Consider the following 15,975-nt stretch of genomic DNA (forward strand, 5'->3'; position numbering starts at 1 on the left):
AGTGAATGGCTTAGGGTGCCATTCAAGGCCCTTCCAGCAAAATGCACAAACTCTCACGTTTCTGCCATTGTGGCTGCACTGGTCCCGCTGCCTGAAGCATCCTTTCCACTTGTCATCCTGTCTGACAACCTCCCCGCTCCTTCTTTAGACCTTCAGAGCCCAGTTTAAATGCCACCTCCTCTGGGAAGCCATCCCTGATGAAGCCTGCAGCACTCCCCGTCTCCCCTCCCCGCCCCACCCTGTCCACTGGAATACATCCCTCCTCTCCCGCCCTGGCTCCCTCCTCCAATGTGTGGCTTGTGTCTCTCTTGAGCAGTGATCTCGGTTTGGGGCTCCTGAAAGGGCAGCGCCCCACCTCACTCAGCCCTCTGCCCCATCGCCCAGCCCGCAGCTCCACAGCCAAGGCCTGTTGAATGAGTGAGTGACAGGGAGGGCCACTGGATACATGAGCGCAGGAACTAGTGATGGAACAGGAAATGGAGATGGAGAGAACCAGCGGGGAAGGAAAGCAGGAAAGATCCCTTCTGTGTCTCCCGAGCCCTGGAGGGACTGCCTGGTGTCCCAGTGGGCAGGAAGGTGACAGGGACAGCCCAGGCCAGGTCTCAGTGACACTGCTCAGCCCTGGGCAGCAGCCAGCTCGGTCATTCTCATTCTTTCCAGATCAAAGTTCCCCCAGGGAACAGCCTGGAACCTGACACTGGCCCAGGGTGGGGGGTTGCACCAGCTGGTGCTGTTCAGGAGGAGGACACTGAGAGGCAGGGCATTTGTCCCCAGCTCCGCAGACACCAGGTCAGCAGCCCAGGGAGGAGGCGGAAGCGCTTCTGCACACCTACTCCAGCCCCAGCCCCACTCTCGGATGAAGGGCCACACCGGTAGGTCGGGAACCCCTGGCTCTAGGCCCTTCTGTTCCAGAATCCCCAAGGACCCCAAGCCCCTCAGGGCCTCAGGGGCTCAGCTCCCTGTACTGCCACCCTTCCACACACATCAGTTCTGACTTATCCCCACCCCATCTCCCAGCAGCTCCCATCTCAGACACCCTCCAGGTGTATGTTTCTCTGTCTCCCAGCATCTGCGTCTGTTTCTGTCTTTGCACCTTTCTGTCTAGACTCTCCGTATTTCTGTGTTTCTCTGTATTTTTTGTTCTGCCCTCAGTCCTTACTCCTGTGTTTTTTTCCATCTCTCTGTTCCTTGGACATGAAGTGGAACTATGGAGTGGTGTGTTAGCCCTTCGGTCTGCAGTGAACAGATTTTTCCTGCTGCTGGGACTGGGCTGGGAGAGGATGGGAGAGAACAGAACCCAGTGCCCCTGCTGCAGCTAGGCCTCCCTGGTACCCTCAGCTGCTGTGTCTGAGCCAGACCTAGGTCAGCCCCATGGCCACATGAGCAGACAGAGAAGAAGTGGGCAGAGCTGGTCTGGGGTGGGAGGCCCGTGTCAGTGGGCCAGATCCCTGAGTCTGCCACTCCTCTGTCCTTCTTCCTCATTCCACGCCTAGCTGTGGAAAGTCATACCACAGCCACAGTGGGGACTTCATAGTCCCCACTCCCATGTGCAAGCTGGTGTTACACACACACACACACACACAGCATAGGGGAGTGGCTCAGAGCACAGGACTCTGCACCTCAGTCATGGCTCACTCATCTTTGGACCTCAGTTTTCTTATCTGTAAAATGGGGATTATAATAATAGTATCTGTGTCCTGGGATTGTTAATAAGCATTAAATTAATTCATGTCTGTAAGGCCCTTACAAACAAACGCCCTATGTCTGGCACATAGTAAGCACCCTATCTATCTGTCTACCTATCTGTTACATAAAATTAATAAAATTAATAAATATGCATGCATGCTTCAAACTTGACTCTCAATAAAAATTACATGTTGCTTTCACCTTTATCCTATTGCCCCAGGCTGAGCCAGACCCTGGTCACCAGCAGGTCCAAACAATCTTGATGTGAGTAGTTGTTAATTCAAGTACAGGAAAAACATACAGCTCTGGGTGTGTGCATTTCTACAGATCTGCTTGTGGAACCACATGTCATTAACAGCAGCTGTATGACATGTGGAGAAGTCGCGTTGCTTCTGGTTGAAGACGGTTGAAACCATCTCCTTCTGCTCCAGACACGTAGACGTGAGATTGTTAAAAATTAATGAGGGGGACGTGTCTGTAGACAAGAAACGGAGACTACTCGGTAAAAGAAAGAAGACAGGAGGCCGCAGGGAGAGAAGGGGCTGAAGCTGGCAGTCCCCAGGGGCTGGGAAGAGAGCAGGGCTGAACTTGCAGGGTGTGGGCCATGGTGTAAACGCTAAGCCAGGCTGGGACCTGAGCCTGGCTGGTGTCAGGATCTGTGGTGACAGTTGTGATGATAAACCAGAGCAGCTCTGTCCACCCTCCAAGGTCGTGGCAAAAACCAAAGCCACATACCTGTGGTTGGGCCCTCAGCAGAGCCACTAGGCTTAAAGGGACTGTCCCAGAAATGTGTCATCCACATGAGGTTGGAGGCCCACAGCGGACACTTCTGAGAAAACCCTGGTCTGGAGCCCAGCCAGATACAGACCAAGCTGAGGCCACTAGCAGATGGCCTTGGGTTTTGCAGAACCTCCAGACAACCTCACAAGCAAGAATCACAGAGCACTGAGGAAGCCAACAAACTTGGCAAATGGAAGAACTGATAGCTGGGAAAACAAAGTTTTAGAGCAGTTTGCAAAGCCTTTAAAGTAGGTATCTTTAAGGTCCTCAAAGAAACCAAAGGAACAGCAACCACAAAACAACAAAAGGAGGTCGTGAAATAAGAGTAGGACAGATGACAAAATCCATTACAAACATGGGAAATGAAAATTACAGATAATAAAAAACTGAAAAGGTGAGCTGAATATCTTAACTGAATAGAGCTGGCGAGAGACATAATGAATTAGAAGTTCGAGTTGAGGGCCTCCCCTGGTGGCGCAGCGGTTGAGAATCTGCCTGCCAATGCAGGGGACACGGGTTCGAGCCCTGGTCTGGGAAGATCCCACATGCCGCGGAGCAACTAGGCCCGTGAGCCACAACTACTGAGCCTGCGCGTCTGGAGCCTGTGCTCCGCAACTAGAGGCCGCGATAGTGAGAGGCCCGCGCACCGCGATGAAGAGTGGCCCCCGCTCGCCGCAACTAGAGAAAGCCCTCGCACAGAAACGAAGACCCAACACAGCTAAAAATAAATAAATTAATTAATAAAAAAAAAAAAAAAAAGAAGTTCGAGTTGAGGAAATCTCCAAGAACATATGACTAAGAGATCGAGAGATGGAAAATATGAAAGAAAAAAATTAGACACGAGGAGAATAGAAACAGATGTATCCGGAACAGATATATAGAAAGAGTGATGGAGAGAATTGCTAAAGAGGTCATGGCTGAGGATTTTCCAGAAATGAAAAAAAAAAAAATCCATAAATCCTTAGACTGGGAAAAATCTTAGCACATCCTAAGCACAGTGAACAAAAAACAAAAAAATCTATACTAGTTTCACATTTGAGTAAAACTTCAGAACATCAAGGATCAAGACAAAAAAATCCTAGTACCAGAAAACAAGGAATAAGAATATGACATCAGAGTCTTCATCAACAGTACTAGAAGCCAGAAGACGATAAAATATTTTCAAAGGAGTAAAGGATAACAAAGGTGAACCTAGAGTTGTGAACACGGCAATACTATCGTTTAAGAGTAATGGCAGATTAAGTACATTTTCAGACATCACTTAAAAGGAAAAATGAACTTGGAAAGAAGCAGTGGGTTGGAATAAGAAAAAGTGAGCAAATAAATCAGCTAAATATATTGGCAAATCTAAATAACTATCATTAATGTTATTATGTTTAGTTTCTGGTCCTAAAATTTCAGATCACAAGAACATGGGAGTTGGAAGGGAAGAGTATGGAGAGCAGTCATGAGTATCATGTATCCCAAATGAACTTATTTACAAAACAGAAATAGACCCACAGACACAGAAAACAAACTTACGGTTACCAAAGGGGAAAGGTGGGGGAGGGATAAATTAGGAGGTTGGGATTAACATATACATGCTACTAAACATAAAATAGATAACCAACAAGGACCTACTATATAGCACAGGGAACCATACTCAATATTTTGTAATAATCTATAAGGGAAAATAATCTGAAAATTTATATATATACACAACTGAATCAATTTGCTGTGCACCTGAAACTAACACACCATTGTAAATAAACAATACTTCAATAAAAAAAAAAAAAAGATTTCCATGTATCAGATGCTGCTGGTGTCCTAACTCACATCCTCCCTGCCTCTCCTCTGATTTCAGCTAAAGCTGCAACCAACTCTTCCCGGGGGGCTCTGGATGACAGGCTCAGTTTTTGCTCCAGGACTTCTGGAGTTAACGCCTCCAGAGGCGGCCCTCAACCAGGGGGCATGGGAGCTGACGGATAAATGCTTCTCCCACTAGCTCTTCACGTGGACAATTTTGAGAGGCTTTCTAAAGGCTCCTCAGAAGGTCCCCACTGGAACTGAGCCCAAATTGCCCACAGCAGAGACCTCAGTATCACACTCATAGTGTTTTTTTCTCCATCTCTCACTCTCCCGGTCTCTCTCTCCAGCTTCCTGCCACGATTTCCAGATCAACCTTCTAAACGCAAGAGTCTTTATCACAAGTTTTGCTTTCAGTAGGACTCTGAGCTAAGACGCTAAGGTTCTTGTCTTCTTCAGAAGGATCATAGAGATGCAGATTGCTTTTTTACTGAGATAGTTTACATCCATTAAGTAAATTTTGCAGATGTAAAGTCAGTGGTTTTTCATATATCCACAAAGGTGTGCAACCATCACCGCTATCTAATTCCAAAACATTTTCATCACTCCAAGCAGAAATTCTGTACCCACTAGCAGCCATTCCCCAATTCCACCACTAACCTACTTTCTGTCTCTATGGATTTGCCCATTCTGTACATTTCATATACATGGAATCATATAACATGTGGTCTTATGTGACTGGCTTCTTCCATTTGGCATGTTTCCAAGGTTCAACCATGAAACATGCATTGTGGTCCTTCATTCCTTTTCATGGCTGAATGATATTCCATTGCATGGCAGAGCAAAATATGGAGGACAGGATGAAGCTGCAAGATAGTTTAATAATCAGGAAGAAGTAACACAAACATGTCATTTAGAAATACAGGAGTAAATATTTTACTTTATTTTTTACACCAAATTCACTCAAATTCATTAACAGACATTTAAAATGTGAAACTATCAAAATTATAGAGATAAACAGAAAATCTACATGACCTTGGGTTTGGCCTGTAGATCATGAGCTTTGAATTTTAATATACAACACAAAAAGCCAATCCACAAAAGAAAAAAGTAATATTGTGGACTTTATAAAATGAAAGATTTCTACTGTGTAGGAGTAAATATTTTAAAAATCAACTCCAGAGGAAATAAGAAAGTGATTGCCCAAAAAAAAAAACCCCGTAACCCAACAAACATCTTTTTCTAAACAAACATTGAAGGAAATGACCTCATTCTTTATGTGCATGTATAACTAATGGAAATAAAAACTAAAATTAGAAGAAAAAAAAAAGGAAAACAACATGATAAATAGAAGATACAAAATAAGATGTCAAAATAAGTCCAAATATACCCATCACAATGCATTTAAGTGACTTAAATTTACCCATTAAGAAAACGAAGCCTTTCAGAATGGATAAAATCCAATCATATTCTACTAACAAGAGACACACCTAAAAAGCAACTATAATATGGAAATACTGACATAGGAAGGATGGACAAAAATATCCTTCTCAGGCAAGAACAAAAGAAAGAGGAAAGCTGTTGTGGCAATAGTGAGGTCAGGCAACATAGAATTCAGAACAAAAGGCATTAAGATTAAGGTGGGGCTTCCCTGGTGGCGCAGTGGTTGAGAATCTGCCTGCCAATGCAGGGGACACGGGTTCGAGCCCTGGTCTGGGAGGATCCCACATGCCGCGGAGCAACTGGGCCCGTGAGCCACAACTACTGAGCCTGCGCGTCTGGAGCCTGTGCTCCGCAACAAGAGAGGCCGTGATAGTGAGAGGCCCGCGCACCGCGATGAAGAGTGGCCCCCACTTGCCGCAACTAGAGAAAAGCCCTCGCACAGAAACGAAGACCCAACACAGCCATAAATAAATAAATAAATTTTTTTAAAAAAGATTAAGGTGGATATTTCATACTAATAAAATGAACAATCCGCTAACAGGATTCAGCAGTCATGAGTGCATCAATCATGTTCTTGTTTTATTGTGGTACAAAACACATAACATAAAATTTACCACCTTAACCATTTCTAAGTGTACAGTTCAGTGGTGTTAAGGACATTCACATTGTTGTGCAATCACCACCACCATCCACCTTCAAACTCTTTCCTCTTGCAAAACCGAAACTCTGTACCCATTAAACAATAAATCCCCATGTCCCCCTCCCTCTAGCCTCTGGAAACCACCATTCTATTTTCTGTCTCAGAATCTGATTGCTCTAAGTACCTTATAAAAGTGGAATCATACAGTGTTTGTCTTTTTGTGACTGGCATATTTCACTTAGCATAATGTCCTCAAGGTTCATCCAAATTCTGACAGTGTATGTCAGAATCTCCTTCCTTTTTAAGGCCAAATAATATTCCACTGTGTGTACGTACCATATTTTGTTTATCCCTTCTCCATCCATGGAGAATTCCTCTCAGCCCTTCTCACCTCCTTAGTTCCTTCCATTCCCAGTCTCTCCCTAGCAACTCAAATCCCCAAGTCATCCCCAGTTCTATTTCATAGCTCCCCTAGTCCCCGCCTAACCCTCCCAGACACTCAGTCTTTTTATACCCCCAGTCCTGAACCCCACCAACTTCTTCCCATTTCCCAGAGTCCCTCCAGGTCCCCCCACTCCCCGTTTGGTGCCTCTGCTTAGAGACTCATTTTCTAGTTCCCCATGTGGGACCAGAGCATCTCTATTTATTTTCCATTATTTCCCACTTGCCAGAAGAGCCCTTACACTGAGACCCTTGGTTGACCAGAGATGAGTAAAACACAAACATGGTTTAATGCCACCTCCAGCCACCCCCGGACCCAGGGAGGAGGAAAGGCAGGGTCCCCCAGGCTCTCTTTCATTTCCATGCAGGATGAGAGCATGCTGACCCCAGGGTCGGGGCAGGGCCCATCCTGGCAGCCAGGGAGCTCCAGGTCCAGCCAGCGGAGGGTCCTAGCAGCTGCCACCACACAGACCCAGCCAGAGCATGGGGCCTGCTGCAGCAGGTGGTCACGGAGCGGGGACCAGAGGGGTCTGTTTTAGGAAGGGCTGTGATTTATCAAGATGGCCAGCCCTGGTTACCTCCCTTCCCATCTGTCCTATCACCACGCAGTTCCTCCAAACTCCTGCCAGCTCCTCCATCCCTTCCCAGACCCCCAGTCCCTCAACCCCACCCATCCCCCAGTCCCTCCAACCCTCCACAGGGCTTCCTAGTGTCTGTCCCACCCCCCCCCCCCATTTCCCCTCCAGTCCCTGCCATTTCCCCCAGGGCCCCAGACCTCCACCTGGGTTAAGGCTAGGGGACTGGGGATCCTCAGAGGATTGGGCTAAGAACTGATGTGCTTGTGTGTGAGAGGAAACTACCCAAGGCAAGGGAAAGAACCATCATAGAGGAGTAGACCAAACATTTCTGGGGCTCACACAGGGGTAGGAATAGTCCCTGTTTCCACCAGTCAGAATGGAGAGGCCTCGTAATATGCCAAGCATTGGGTAGAGTCTTCAGATGGGTCATGCATTTCAACAAAATGAAAAGGCAACCCATGGAATGGGAGAAAATATTTGCAAACCACATATCTGATAAGGGGTTGATATCCAAAGGAGATAGGGAATGCATACAACGCAACAGCAAAAAAACACAATTATAAAATGGGCAAAGGACCTGAATAGATATTTTTCCAAAGAAGATATACAAATGGCCGATATGAAAAGATGCTTGACATCACTAATTATCAGAGCAATGCAAGTCAAAACCACAATAAGATATCATTTCACACCTGTTAGGATGTCTATTATCAAAAAGACATGAGGGGGGCTTCCCTGGTGGCACAGTGGTTGAGAATCTGCCTGCTAATGCAGGGGACATGGGTTCGAGCCCTGGTCTGGGAGGATCCCACATGCCGCGGAGCAACTGGGCCCGTGAGCCACAACTACTGAGCCTGCGCGTCTGGAGCCTGTGCTCCGCAACAAGAGAGGCCGCGATAGTGAGAGGCCCGCGCACCGCGATGAAGAGTGGCCCCCGCTCGCCGCAACTAGAGAAAGCCCTCGCACAGAAACGAAGACCCAGCACAGCCAAAAATAAAATAAAATAAATAAATAAATAAAATTTTTTTAAAAAATGCAAAAAATTAAAAAAAAAAAAAGAAAGACATGAGGGACTTCCCTGGTGGCGCAGTGGTTAAGACGCTACTCAGAGTACAGAGATGTACGCTGATGCTTTTGCAAATATGTTCCTATAAAAGGAGTTCATCTTCAAGGAATTCATGGAAAAGACTCTGACAAGTACAGGTTTCTGGTAACTGATTGTACTGCTGAACTGAATGAATAAGCATTTTCAGAACTCTAATGGAAAACTGATGAACTCATAAAAGTGCTAACAAAAGATCAAGATGAAAAAAAAAATTAATTACATGGGACTGAGTGAACTGATGAGGATGATTATAATTTTTGTGACTTTCTGTTTGAATTAAAAAAAAAAAAATCCCACAAGGACTCAGAGGCAAAGAATATACAAATCAATTTTCACTGCAAAGTAAAGGAGCTGTTACAGTGGAGGATTACTGGACTAAATGTCTATATTATGACATAGTATGAGTGTGTTTCGTGTTTGGTAATTGCAATCATTGTTGCTTTTGTTGTGGTCATCCATTTACAATGCTTGGTGTCAGTCTATTTATCTCTTGTAAAGATAAAATACAGTGTGTGCGTGTGAAAAAAAAAAAAAAAAAAGAATCCGCCTGCCAATGCAGGGGACACGGGTTCGAGCCCTGGTCCAGGAAGATCCCACATGCTGTGAAACAACTAAGTCCATGCGCCACAACTAGTGAGCCTGTGTTCTAGAGCCCGCGAGCCACAACTACTGAAGCCCGCACACCTAAAGCCCATGTTCCACAACAAGAGAAGCCACCGCAATGAGAAGCCCGCGCACTGCAACAAAGAGTAGCTCCTGCTCACCGCAACTAGAGAAAAGCCCAGGCACAGCAACAAAGACCCAATGCAGCCATTAAAAAAAAAAAAAAAGACACGAGATAACCAATGTTGATGAGGATGTTGAGAAAAGTGAATTCTAGCACTCTGTTGGTGGGAATGTAAACTGGTACAGTCACTATGGAAAACAGTACAGGGGTTCCTCAAAAAATTAAAAATAGAACTACTATATGATCGAGCAATCTCACTTCTGGGAGATTCATATCCAAAGGAAATGAAATCACTGTCTCTAAGAGACAACTGTACTCCCATGTTCGTTGCAGCATTATTCACGATAGCAAAGATATAGAAAGAACCTAGGTGTCTGTTGACAGATGAATGGATAAAGAAAATTACACACACACACACATATGTGCGCGCACACACACGCACACGATGGAATATTATTCAGTACCTAGAGGGATGGGATAGGGAGGATGGGAGGGAGACTCAAGAAGGAGGGGATATGGGGACGTGTGTATGCATATGGCTGATTCGCTTTGTTGCGCAACAGAAACTAACACAGTATTGTGAAGCAATTATACTCCAATAAAGATCTATTTTAAAAAAAGAAAAGAAGGAAATCCTGCCATTTGCAGATTCATGGATGAACCCGGAGGGCATTAAGCTAAGTGAAATAAGCCAGACAGAGAGAGACAAGTACTGCATGATATCACTTACACGTTAAAAAAAAAAAAAAAGTCTAACTCAAAGAAACAGAACACAGTGGTGGCTGCCAGGGGCTGGAGAGAGGCGGGAATGGGGAGAGGTTGGTAAAAGGGTGCAGACTTTCAGTTGTAAGATGGATGAGTTCTGAGGATCTAATGCACAGCATGGTGACTATAGCTGATAACACACTATTGTATAGTTACTCTCTCAGCAGATCTTAAGCTTCTCCCACACACCCAACAAAGGTAACTATGTGCGGTGATGGATGTGTTAATTAACTTGACTGTGGGAATCCTGTCACAATGTCTATGTATATCAAATAATGTTGTACACTTTAAATATATTACAATTTAATTTGTCAATTATACCTCAGTAAAGCTGGTGGGGAGGGGAATAAGGATCATGCATTAGTAGCAGGGCTAATTAGTCCCAAAATAAAGGCTTCCTGCCATAACAAAGTATAAAAAGAAGCCTGAAAGGACAAACTGAGTCACAAGTGAGTTAACCGTATGCCAGAACAACATCCACCACTCTTTAAAGGAATACAATAAAACACAGCACATAAGATTCAACAAGATAAAATTCACAATATTCAGCACCCATTAGAAAATTACAAGACATATGTAACGAAACAGAAAAATCTGACCCATACCTGGGAGAAAAATGAATAATAAGAAACAGACCCAGACATGACAGAGATGATGGAATTAGTAGATAAAGACTTTAAAACAGCTATTTTATTTTATTTATTTTTATTTTTTAAGACATCTTTATTAGAGTATAATTGCTTTACAATGGTGTGTTAGTTTCTGCTAAAACAGCTATTTTAAATCTTAAAATATAATCAAGGAAAATCTGGCCATGATAAGGACAGAAGTAAAAGATATACAAAAGAGACCAAAATGGAACTTCTAAAGCTTAAATACACAATATCCAAAATGAAATATACACTGGATGGGCTTAAGAGCAGATGAGATATTACAGAAGAGAAGATCAGTTTCCTTGAAGAAATTGCAATATAAGCTACCCAAGATAAAGCACTATGAGAAAAGACACTGAAAAAGAAGTAAGCAGAGTTGTGGCGGGCTGTAGGACAATATCAAGCAATCTAATATATTCCAATTACAAATTGGAATCCCAGAAGAAGAGGAGAAAATGGGGGAACAGAACAAAGTATTTGTTTGTTTTTTTATTTGGCTGCGCCAGGTCTTAGTTGCGGCATGTGGGATCTTTTAGTTGTGGCAGGTGGGATCTTTAGTTGTGGTATGTGAATTCTTAGTTGCGGCATGTGGGATCTAGTTCCCTGACCAGGGATTGAACCCAGGCCCCCTGCATTGGGAGTGTGGAGTCTTAGCCACTGGACCACCAGGGAAGTCCCCGGAACAAATATTTGAATAAATCGTGGCTTAAAATTTTCCAAATGAGATGAAGACTATAAACCCATAGATCCAAGAATCTCAACGAAACCCAAGCAAAGAAACAAAGAAAACCACACCAAGGCACATCGTGATCAGATTGCTAACACCAATGATAAAAAGAAAATCTTAAAAGTTACCGAAAAGATTCGACTTCTAACCAAGATGGAATAATGAGGATTGGATTTACCCTCTTACTGAAACAATCTAAGAACAGACAAAATAACAGTTTTCAAGACACTTGATTTCAGGCAACAAAGGACAGTGATCTCTGAAAGATGGGGAAAAATTAGGTGAACTCTACAATTGCTCCAGTTCACTGCTCTGGGTGTACTATTGTAAGGTTCTTATGCTATACATGAGATGGTATAACATCACCGTAACCTATAAACCTGAAACCAAGCAGTAACAATAAGCTATAGCCAATAAACTAACAAAGGGGATAAAATGGAATCATAAGTAATATTTGATTGATCCAAAGAAGTCACAAAAGGACGATAAACGGGAACAAGTAAAGTGTGAAATAAACAGAAGAAAATAATATAACAAGCAGAATTTAATTAAGTAGAAAACAGAACAACAATAAAGTCAGTTACGCCAGAAATGAATTCACAGCTGATTCTTTGAAATTATCTACAAAATAGGGTGGGGGATTATAGGCAGATTGATCAGGAAAAAGGAAAAGGAGGGAAGACACAAATTATCAGGAATGAAAAGAGGACATTTCTACAGATCCTACAGACATCAAAAGGATAATAAGGGAATATTATGAACTACTTCATGCCAATAAACTTGTATAAATTGTATAAATTCCTTGAAAGACACAGGCTATCAAAGTTCACTCAAAAAGAATAGCTAACCTTTCCTAAAAAAAAACAAAAACAAAAAACTCAAGGCACAAATGACTTCACAGATGAATTCTACCAAACAGTTAAGAAAGAAATACTCAAAATTGTGCAGAGACTCTTCCAGAAATCTGTAGAGGAGGAAATACTTCCCAACTCATTCTATGAGGCCAGCTCCTGGCCTGGTTTTTCCTGATACCAAAACCAGCTAAGAACATTACAACGAAACTACAGAACAATATCCCTTATGCACAGAGATACAAAATCCTTAACAGAATTTTAGCAAATCAAATTCAGTAATATATAACAAAATAAGGCATCATGACCATAAGGGGTTTATCCCAGGAATGCAAGCTTGGTATAACATTTGAAAATTAATCAATATAATCCAAATTAACAGTGCAAATAAGAAGAACTACAGGATCCTCTCAATAGACGCAGAAAGAGCATTTGACAAAATGCAACATCCACTAATGATTTAGGGGGAAAAAAAAATACCTCAGCAAACTAGGAACGGAAAGGAACTTCCTCAGCCTTACAGAGGACAGTCAAGATAAGCCTACAGGGCTTCCCTGGTGGCGCAGTGGTTGAGAATCTGCCTGCAAATGCAGGGGACACGGGTTCAAGCCCTGGTCTGGGAAGATCCCACATGCCGCGGAGCAACTAAGCCCATGAGCCACAACTACTAAGCCTGCGCATCTGGAGGAGCTTGTGCTCCGCAACAAGAGAGGCCGTGACAGTGAGAGGCCCGCGCACCGCGATGAAGAGTGGCCCCCGCTCTCCGCAACTAGAGAAAGCCCTCGCACAGAAACGAAGACCCAACACAGCAAAAAATAAATAAATTAATTAAAAAAAAAAAAAGATAAGCCTACAACTAACATTATACTTTAATATAAAAGGCTGAATGCTTTCCCCCTAAGATTAGGGGAGAAAAAAGTCAGGATATCTGACTTTTTTCTCCCCTAATATCAGATATCTGATATCTGTCTCACCTCTTCTATTCAAAATTGTACTGGAAGTCTTAGCCAGTGCAATAAGGCAAGGGAAAGAAAAGGCATACAGATTGGATAAGAAGAAGTAAAAGTCTTTATTCACAAAACATGATTGTCCGGGTAGAAAATCTTAAGCAATCTACCAAAATACTACTATAACAACTAAATGAATTTAGCAAGGTCTCAGGATCAAAGGATCAAGGTTAATGTACAAAACTCAACTGTATTTCTTTATATTAGTGAGACATTGAATTTTTAAAATATCATTTACATAGTATTTACAATAGCAGAAAATGCAATACCATACACAATAGAGGAAAACTCAAAACACTTAAGAATATATTTAACAAAATATATACCAAACATAGAAAATTACAAAATATTGCTGAGATAAATTAAAGAAGTTCTAAATAAACAGACAGATATACCAAGTTGATGAATCGTAAGACAGTATTATTGTCGATTCACCCCAAATGGATCTGTAGAGTATAGCTATCCCAGTCAAAATTCCTGCAGGCTTTCTTTCTTGAAAATTGCTAAGATAATTCTAAAATTTAGCCAAAAAATGTTTTAAAAAGAAGAAATATATTAGAGGACTCAAACCACCCAATTTTGAGAGCTACCGTAATCAAGATAGCTCAGTATAAGGATACAGAGACGTCAACGGCACAGAATAGAAAGTCCATAAATAGGCTCACACACACAGAGTCAATTTGAGATAGGCTGGGACGTGGGACCTGGGACCCTTTACTGGAGTGCTTGCACTTGCAGCTGGACAAATCTCTCCTCCTCTCCTGGAGCAACCGAATACAAAGAAACTATAAGGGACTAAAAATAAGTTCATGCATGTGCAGTTGGGGCGAATTATGAACAATAAGATACAAAAAGGCCACAAACCAACTGCCACTTCTGAGGTGCTGGGAGAAAAGCAGGGTACTACGCATGATCCCTGCATACAGCACCACAAAGGGGGTTGGTGGACCACCTAAGCTACACCTCCTGCCCAACCCATGGACCCACCCCTATTGTTACCCAATTTAAGGAGCCAGCTCGCGGCTCCTCCAGGAGTGAGCAAGGGCACCTGTTACTTGTTTTCACTCCCTCCTGATGAAGCCTGAATTTCTCATCTGGCCTCTTTTCAATTTCTATTGATTAAAGAGTCCAAGGACCCGAGTCCGAGTCCGTAGCAAACTGATTTTCAAGAAAGGCTGGAAAGTGTGAAAGGGATTGTCTTTGCTACAAATGGTGCTGGAATAACTGGATACCTATAGCAAAAATAAAATGAACCTTGATCTGTACCTCACACCATACCCCCAAATTAATTCAAAATTAATCATAGACCTAACTATAAGAGCTAAAACTATAACACTTCTAGAAAAAAACATAGGACTAAAATCTTTGTGATCTTTTTTTTTTTTTTTTTTTTGGCCGTGCCGCATGGCTTGCAGGATCTCAGTTCCCCAACCAGGGATTGAACCTGGGCCACAGCAGTGAAAGCCTGGAATCCTAACCACCAGGCCACCGGGGAACTCCCTTGGCAAGTACTACTTAGATAGGAAACAAAAGCAAAATGATAAATAGAACTTTATCAAAAATAAAAAATTCTGATCTTCAAAAGATATCATTAAGAAAAATGAAAAGGCAAGCCATATTTGCAAAATACATTTATCCAGTAAAGGACTTGTATCTAGAATGTACAAGGAATTCTTAAAACTCAATAACAACAGCTTACTTTTTTTAATGGGCAAAAGATGTGAACAGACACTTCACCAAAGAAGATATATGAATGGAAAATAAGCAAATAAAATGATGTTCAACATTATTAGACCTTAGGGAAATGCAAATTAAAACCACACGAAATGGAAGTGAGCAGCGGGGCCGGCTGACAGTAATGGTGCTGAGAGGCTGTGTGCAGGGCGACTTGGGCTTGGATCTCAGCTAAAGGACAGTATTCCAGCTGAACTTTCAGCAAGTGGACATTTTGAAAGCCATGATCTTCTTTGAAAAGGTTTTTTTCTTGTGTGGAAAATGAACTTTTTCCCAGTCATCCTCTTAAACTGCCAGAAATAAAATTTCCAGCTCAACCAAGACAAAATGAATTTTTCTGCACTGAGAAACTCTGGGGTCTATTTGCTCCACTAAAATTACAAATGGAATTCAAAGCAATGCAGCATGTTCTGCACCTTCCATTTCTTCCAAGCTCAAACCTTTCACTGGATATTTGAGGAATAATGACGAGCCTATTGGATTTGAAGATATTTTTAATGACACATCACGAAGTGAACTAATGGGAGAACCACACTTGGTGGAATATAAACTCAATTTCCTGTAACGCAGTGTGCTATTCATGAAAACAGAAGGACTGCTTCTTGTTTATGGTCATCTATTTACTATAATTTCGCGTACACAACATTAAAAGTACTGACACATTAGAAAAAAAACCCCAACAAACCCACATACACATACCCGAGAGTGGCTAAAATGTTTTAAAACTGACAATGCTAAGTGTTGTCAAGAATATAGAGCAACTGGAGCTTTCATCCATTGCTGGTGGGATTGCAAAATGGTGCAATCACTCTGGAAAGTAATTTGGTAGTTGTTTTTTTTTTTTTTTTAAATCAAGTTAACCATACACTTACCACATGAACCAGAAATCCCACTCTTAGATATTAACTTAAGAGGAATAAAAACATGTATTCACACAAAGACTTGTACACAAATGTTTATAGCAGCTATATTCGTAATGATAAAAATTTGGAAACAACTCAACTCCGTCAATGGGTGAATAAATAAACTGTAGTGTATAGATACAATGAACAC

At 42.4% G+C, this 15,975-nt stretch overlaps 1 pseudogene; it reads left to right on the forward strand.

The window, feature by feature from the left end:
• Positions 1-856: 856 nt before the first annotated feature.
• On the forward strand, positions 857-15,487 carry LOC137755577 (proteasome maturation protein pseudogene; annotated as a pseudogene).
• Positions 15,488-15,975: the final 488 nt, after the last annotated feature.

Source organism: Eschrichtius robustus, chromosome 20 (genome assembly GCF_028021215.1).
Source record: "Eschrichtius robustus isolate mEscRob2 chromosome 20, mEscRob2.pri, whole genome shotgun sequence".
NCBI lineage: Eukaryota > Metazoa > Chordata > Mammalia > Artiodactyla > Eschrichtiidae > Eschrichtius > Eschrichtius robustus.